General features: G+C 41.4%; 1 non-coding gene across 1 annotated transcript; it reads left to right on the top strand.

Annotated features, from left to right (window-relative positions):
• The first annotated feature begins 3,966 nt into the window (after positions 1-3,966).
• On the top strand, positions 3,967-4,050 carry Trnas-gga (transfer RNA serine (anticodon GGA)). The gene is given in 2 exon segments: positions 3,967-4,006; positions 4,016-4,050. It is a non-coding gene; the product is annotated as a tRNA-Ser (tRNA).
• The last annotated feature ends 3,952 nt before the right edge of the window (positions 4,051-8,002 follow it).

Here is an 8,002-nt window from a genome sequence, read left to right as displayed (position 1 = left end):
AAACATAATGTTAGTATACTGCTTAAGAATATCAGGGGATTAAAAACAAAGTAGATGAGCTTCTTGTTTGTTTAGAAGATTTAGAAACTGAGGGTAGAATAGATATACTATGCCTATCTGAACATCATGTAGCCGGCCGGTGTGGCCGTGCGGTCTAGGCGCTTCAGTCTGGAACCGCGTGACCGCTCCGGTCGCAGGTTCGAATCCTGCCTCGGGCATGGATGTGTGTGATGTCCTTAGGTTAGTTAGGTTTAATTAGTTCTAAGTTCTAGGCGACTGATGACCTCAGAAGTTAAGTCGCATAGTGCTCAGAGCCATTTGAACCATTTGAACATCATGTAGTCACAGACATGGGGACGGTAAATGTCGGTGATATAAGCTTTCAACACATGTAAGTAGAGACACTATGGAGAGAGGGTGAGTTGCCATATGTGTTAAAATATATCATAGTGTGAAAAATTTAGAAACTAAAACATTTTGTGTAGGGCAACATACAGAAGCATGTGGATGTGAGCTTAAACTAAATAATGGTACTTTTATAATTGTAGCTGTGTATAGGTCCCCATTGGGAAATTTTCAACTGTTTTTGAAAAACTTGGCTTCTTTGTTGTGCTATCTGTCAAACAGAGAGAAGCAAATTGTTGATTATGGGGATTTCAATGTAGATTTTCTGAAAGATAGAAAGTTTGATCTTGAAGTATTACTTGGTTCTTTCAATTTGACATCAGATATTGATTTTCCTACTCAGGTGGTACAGGAGAGTAGCACCTGATAGATAATGTTTCTATACACCAAGATAGATCTAATCAAATAAAAACTTTTCTGTTAAGAATGGTCTGTCTGATCATGATGCACAGCTAGTTACAGTATATGACGAAGCCCCATGATGATGATGATGATGAGGTCTCATACTCCGAGGAGCGTAGGGGACGACGCGGGAGACCTGCACTGCTGACTAGGCAAGGTCCTAGCGGAGGTGGTTTGCCATTGCCTTCCTCCAACCGTAATGGTGATGAATGATAATGATGAAGACGTCGCAACAACAGCCAGTCATCTCGAGGCAGGGAAAAATCCCTGACACCGCCGGGAATCGAACCCGGGACCCAATGCGCGGGAAGCGAGAACGCTACTGGAAGACTACGAGCTGCATATAGTAATGCAAAACCGTCCTCCAAAATAGTGCATTCAATTAACCACTTAACGATCAAAAATTTTAGGGAAAGCCTGCGACAGTTAGACTGGGATGAGGTGTACAGAGAACCTGATCCTAATTTAAAATTCAACCTATTTCATGATACTTTTGTAAATATATTTGAAAACCGTTTTCCCCAAAAAAAACAGTGAAATGTAGTTGTAAGACACCATCCAAAAAGCCATAGCTTACTAAATGATTAAAAATATCTTGTAAACAGAAAATGGAAACATATATTATAGCTACAAGGAGCAATGATCCAGAAACAGTGAAAAATTATAAAGCTACAGCACCGTATTAAGAAATGTTACTAAAAAGTCCAGAGGTTAGTGCATTACGTCTGAGATTAGCATGTCTGATAATAAAATTAAAACAATTTCGAATATTGTTTAAAGGGAAACAGGGCAACTGAGAGCAGGGAGATTGTATTTCTGTCAAACTCAATGAAAAGGTTGTTAACAAAAAGTCAGAAGTAGAAGACATTTTTAACAATTGTTTTTGCGTGTTGTAAACAAAATAGGATCCAGATATTCATTAGAAAATGCAGGGCAGTACATGGAAGAGGCAATACCTATGCAATTTGATAAATTTGAAATTCAACGCATCTCTCCTACTGAAATTAAGAAAATGATAAATTCACTCAAATTATGACATTTCCAACAGAATACTAAAGGCTTGTTCCCAACAGACAAGTAGGATTCTCAGCCACATATGTAGCAGCTCACTGAAACAGGGCATTTTTCCAGATAGATTGAAATACGGTATTGTTAAACCATTCCAACCATTGCATCAAAAGGGGGATAGGTCTGATGCTAACAACTACTGCCCAATCTCACTTCTGACAGCTTTATCCAAAATTCTTGAAAAAGTAAATGTATGCAAGTTTAGCATCACATATTTGTGAAAATGAGGTACCACCAAAATGTCAATTTGTTTTTCAGAAACGCTTTTCAACAGAAAATGCTATATATTCTTTCGCTGATCAAATATTAAATGCTCTGAATAACTGAACATCACCCACTGAGATGTTTTGTGCCCTCTCAAAGGTTTTTGACTGTGTGAATCATGAAATTTTCTAGAAAAGCTTATGTATGGTGGTATGAGTGGGGCAGTACACAAATAGTTAATTCATATTTAACTGGAAGAATGCAGAAGGTTGAAATTAACATTACAGATAGTCTGCAACAATCAGCAGAGCCCTCTAACTGGGGAGGGATCAAAAATGGAATCCCACATGGTTCAGTCTTGGGTCCCTTGTTGCTCAATATACTATACCCTACATTCATAAAGATGCAAAGCTAGTTCTTTTTGCTGATAATACAAGTATAGACTCACTTCCATCAAACAAGAATCAACTGAGGAAATTGTAAATGATGTGTTCAGAAAATTATTATGTGGTTCTATGCAAATGGACTCTCACTAAATTTTGAGAAAACACAGTATATACAGTTCTGTACATTAGATGGCATAACACCATTAATAAATATAGATTTTGCACAGAAATCTGTTGCCAAGGCATAATATTCAAAATTTCTGGGTGTGTGCATTGATGAGAAATTGAATTGGAAGGAACACATTTATGATCTGCTGAAACAGGTTCAGTTACTTATGCTTTTAGGGTTATTGCAAATTTTGGTGATAAACATATGAGTAAATTAGCCTACTATGCCTATTTTGATTTACTGCTTTCACATGGCATCATATATTGGGGGTAATTTATCATTAACAGAAGAAGTATTCATTGCACAAAAGGGTGTAATCAGAATAATAGCTGGAACCCACCGAATATCACCTTGCAGACATTTATTTAAGGAACTCGGGATATTCACAGTACCTTCGCTGTACATGTATTCACTTTTGAAATTTGTTATTAATAACCCATCCCAATTCAAAAATAATAGCGAAGTACATAGCTACAACACTATGAGAAAGGATGGTCTTCACTATTCTGGGTTAAATTTTAATTTGGGACAGAAAGGAGTGAATTATGCTGCCACAAAAATCTTTGGTCTTTTACCAAGTAGCCACACGGGGTAGCCTCGCGGTCTAAGGCGCCTTGTTACTGTCCGGTCGACTCCCACCGTCGGAGGTTCGAGTCCTCCCTCGGGCATGGGGGTGTATGTTGTCCATAGCTTAAGTTAGTTTAAGTTATGTATGTAGTGTGTAGGCTTAGGGACCAATGACCTAAGTAGTTTTGTCCCATAAGACCTTACCACAAATTTCCAAATTTCCTCTTGCCAAATTGCATTAAAAGTCTGACAGATAGCCAACAAACATTTAAAAACAAATTGAAATAATTTCTGAATGACAACTTCTTCTACTCAATAGATTAATTTTTAGACATGGAGTAGTAACTGCAGTTAAAAAAAATAATATATAGTGTAAAGAAAACTTACTTTAAACTGACACGTTCCAAAACATTACGAAATGTCGCATTCATGGTCTATGGAACAAGTATTAATGCAATGTAATGTAGTTATGCAGCGACAGTTATGCACAAGATAGACTAGTATTGAGACCTGCATCAAACCAATCTTTGGAATGAAAGCCACAACAAACAGCAACATAGTGTCAACATGTATGTAAAAGATTAGAGTTGTCATCACCTGCGATGGATAGGACAGCCACCACAGTGTATTAGCGTTGTTTGGTCGATCAAGTCTGACCGCATGAGGAGAGGAGCGCTGTTAAGTGCGCCAGGCATACTGCAACCCCTCCACATCAACGCCTGCCCTCCAGGCACGAGTGGTAGACTCACTACTGTACACTAGCCGGCCTGAGTGGCCGAGCGGTTCTAGGCGCTACAGTCTGGAACCGCGCGACCGCTGCGGTCGCAGGTTCGAATCCTGCCTCGGGCATGGATGTGTGTGTGATGTTCTTAGGTTAGTTAGGTTTAAGTAGTTCTAAGTTCTAGGGGACTGATGACCTCAGCAGTTAAGTCCCATAGTGCTCAGAGACATTTGAACCAATTTTTTACTGTACAGTAGACGCCACTGCTTGGAGACTAGCGACAGCAGGGCTACTGAATTGCCCATGAAATTAGAAGGCTGCTGTTAGCGTCAGAACATGGCCAGCTGCCTTTCGAGTGTTTCTTTGGAAGCATGGATTGCCGACGAGAGGCGCCGCATCATTTTCAACGATTAATTTCAGTTCTGCACCACCTCAGAGGCCATAGTCGGCGAGTATGGCGGCGCCGATGGAAGAGAACAGAATTTACCAATATCTTGGAGACACACTGGTGTTATCCTACAGTCGTTCTGTAAGGAGGAACGGGTATGACTTCAGTTCAGCTCTTGTAGTGATTCAAGGAAATCTTGCGTCGCTGTTGTATGCCACAGACACCTACAGGTTCGTTTTACGTCTGGTGAGACAGTATCCTGGTAGCTGACAACAATCCGATGCCATCTTTCAACAGGATAACGCTGTCCTCTCACGAAATGTATCTCTCTGAGCTGCCTGTGTGACGTTGAGGTACCCACTTGACCAGAAATATCCCTCGATTTGTCTCCAACAGAATATGTGTGGGAGGAGCACGAACGTCAGAATCGTTGTTGTACTAATATACAGTATATCGAGGGCCAGTTATAACAGACGTGGGCCCTTATCTGAGAGGAGGATATAATGGCTGTATTACAGTCTGCTCAAACAAATCAGTGCATGCGTCCAGGCAATAGGGAGTTCTGTGTCTTACTGAGAAGGGACCATCAGTTTGTTCGTACGGCTAATGTCGCTGTTCAATTAACTTCATGCTGCAATGACTGAAATAACACAACACAACCTCTCTCAATTTTCTTCCTCCACTTCTCCTAAGTAAGTCAACATTTTTACCACTGATTGTAGATAAAAATATCTTATTTTAGAAGGCACAGCAATAATGTAGTATCGAGACAAACACTTGACTGGGAAACGTAGTTCAACTGGGAACGAGAACATGCAAGACTTTGATAAGTACTTCTTAGAATAAATCAAGTAGAATGATCCTTTCTCGCTGTCTGATATCAGTGTCAGATTCTGAGATGGAAAAAAATTACATTGTCCTGTGATCATTCACACAACTGAAAGACTGATTTAGTAGTGAAGTTACCAAGCAACAATCACCTTTGTAATCTGTACATCAGCTTCTTCCGCATCAAAATCTCTTCTTTTCTTGCCCGCGGTTATTCGCAGTGTTGAGACATCTCGCATGGTCCTTGAAGTTTCGTCCCAGAAGCAGGCAGCGTCTGTGAATGAATTCGTACGTATGAAAAATTGTACTTTCTCTACCACACGCAACCCAGCGCTGTCATTCGTCTCAATTACGCACAACTGTGATGAAAGAAATTTTAATTACTAAGCCCCACGGTGAAGCTTTGAGAAATATTGTTATTCACGTAATTATTTTCCGCTTTGGGCTCAAATTTACTTCTAGTTATATACTTCGTAAACTGGTTTATGATTAATTATTTAATGTAGAAATTTTTCTGGTGTCATCAATACCAAACGTGGAATTTCAGGAGTTGATAAAGTCACAAGGATACTGTAGCAAAATATTCATACAGACGTTCGAGGCTTTCCATCGCAGTAGAACATCCACAACAACAAAACAAATACTTATACACTGAAGTTAAAATCTTGTGGGTCATTAGGCCGCGTCATGTTTCTTCTAAAATGTTCGACGTTTCGACCCCTCTGCTGGGCCTATGACTATGGCCCACCAATGGCAGCCATATGAATTTTAACCAATACTATCTCTACTCCAGCACGAACGCCAGAAAATTCCCCTTTATCAGTGGACGCGACACTCGTCTCTGACAGTGTTCTAGCAGTAGTGGACACCAAAAGATCCTGAGGAAGATCCCAGCAGAGGGGTCGAAACGTCGAACATTTTAGAAGAAAAATGACGCGGCCTGATAACCCAGAAGATTTTAACTTCAGTGAGAACGGCCACTAAAGCCTGCAGACTTACACAAATACTTATACAGTTTCCTCGCAGATGAAATCCGTGCATTGCACCGGGGCTTTAAACCAGAACCTTGCCTTTCGCAGGCATTGTACCTACTTACTGTTCCATCTTACTGAGCTATCGCGACCCGCCATCGCAGTTTTACTTCCGCCAGTATCTCATCTCCAAACTTCCAAATGAGGCAGCAGCTCTCTTACATACATCAGTCGGTATGAACATTTCCCGCGAAAGGCAAAATTCCCGGTAGGGTACATAGTTTAAATTTGCCAGGAAGCTTCAAAACAGCGCGCACTCCGCTGCAAAGAGAAAAAGTCATTCTGCTAATACTCATACTTCATAACGAAAGCAGGCAGAGACAGGCTGTTTTTCAGTTACTCCCTTCGATATGTATTTTTTTATTTAGATAAACTTTTATTGATACACATCGTTGCTTACTTTTATTTATTAAAAAAGCCTGGCCACTCTTCTGTATTAGTAGTGTCACAATCGATTCCCCAATAGGCCAATTTGGAAAGATAGGGCCGCGCGGAGTGACCGCATGGTTTGAGGCGTCATCATGTCACGGACTGCGCGGCCCCTACCGCCGGAGGTTCGAGTCCTCCACCAGGCATGGGGTGTGTGTGTGTTGTTCTTATCATAAGTTAGTTTCAGTTAATTTAAGTAGTGTGTAAGTCTAGGGACCGATGACCTAAGTAGTTTAGTTCCTTAGGAGAGCTCTTGGCAGGTGTACGGAATTTAAATAGGAAATTTATCGGTTTAGTTTCTTAACAAGAAAAAAATATGTCATTAACAAATGGTCAAAACAGCAATTACGTAACAACGAAGTAACATAAGTGCCAAGTAATAAGTTATTTCTCATTCATGAAACAACTGAGAACACTATGCATTGAGAACACCATGCATCCATTATAACAGAAATACACGGCCTAGTCACTTGAATGTGGCCACCGTCTACGTTCGACGCCAGCGTGCAATGGCAGGTGGCAGCATCAGCAGTGGACGGTATATAAAGCGTGTCAGAGAGCAAAAGGGCGCTATCCAAAACCGACACATTTAGCTGTGGGACACCACGGGCGGTACATAACGGGGGTGAACGACGGTTAGTTGGTTGGTTGGTTTAAAGGCGGGAGAAGGGACCAAACTACGAGGTCATCTGTCCCTTGTTCCTAATTAAACAATGCCACAAGTGTGAGAATAAAACGGACGAAACATATAACACAAAACGGAAAGAAAGGAAAAGCCACAAGAACGAAGGGAAGGCAACGAACACTAAAAGGAACAAAAGAGGACAAAAAACAACAGAGAGACGCTAGGAACAGAAGAGAGTGAAACATGAAAGCAGATTATAATGGGTGTCCAACCACGAGAATAAAAAGGGAAAGCCAGCCACTGTGCAACACATTGAAACCTCCACCCTAAAAGCACTAGGGTGGAGGACACAGAGGGACAAAGGACATGCGCTAAAAACTGCATAGAAGTATAAAACCCACTCTCACGGATAAAAGGCAGTGTGCTGGGAAAGTTAAAAGTCTGCCGCATGGCGGCTAAAAGTGGGCAATCCAGTAAGAGGTGGACTCTGGCATTTGGGAGCCACAGCCACACTGAGGTGGGTCCTCGCGACGGAGTAGGTAACCATGCGTTAGCCACGTATGGCCATTGCGGAGCCGGCAGAGGACAACTGATTCCCTGCGAGAGGCCTACATGGAAGACTTCCACACATTCATAGTCTACTTAATGACACGCAGTTTGTTGTGCGTGCTGTTATGCCATTCCGTCTCCCAAAGCCGGAAAACCCTGCGGTGTAAGACAGAACGCAGGTCAGCTTCGGAGATGCCTATCTCCAGAAGCGGTTTCCGCATCGCCTGTTT

Source organism: Schistocerca nitens, chromosome 1 (genome assembly GCF_023898315.1).
Source record: "Schistocerca nitens isolate TAMUIC-IGC-003100 chromosome 1, iqSchNite1.1, whole genome shotgun sequence".
Taxonomy (NCBI): domain Eukaryota; kingdom Metazoa; phylum Arthropoda; class Insecta; order Orthoptera; family Acrididae; genus Schistocerca; species Schistocerca nitens.
The sequence above is the reverse complement of the archived record's forward strand: the minus strand, read 5'-3'. Positions and strand labels throughout refer to the sequence as shown.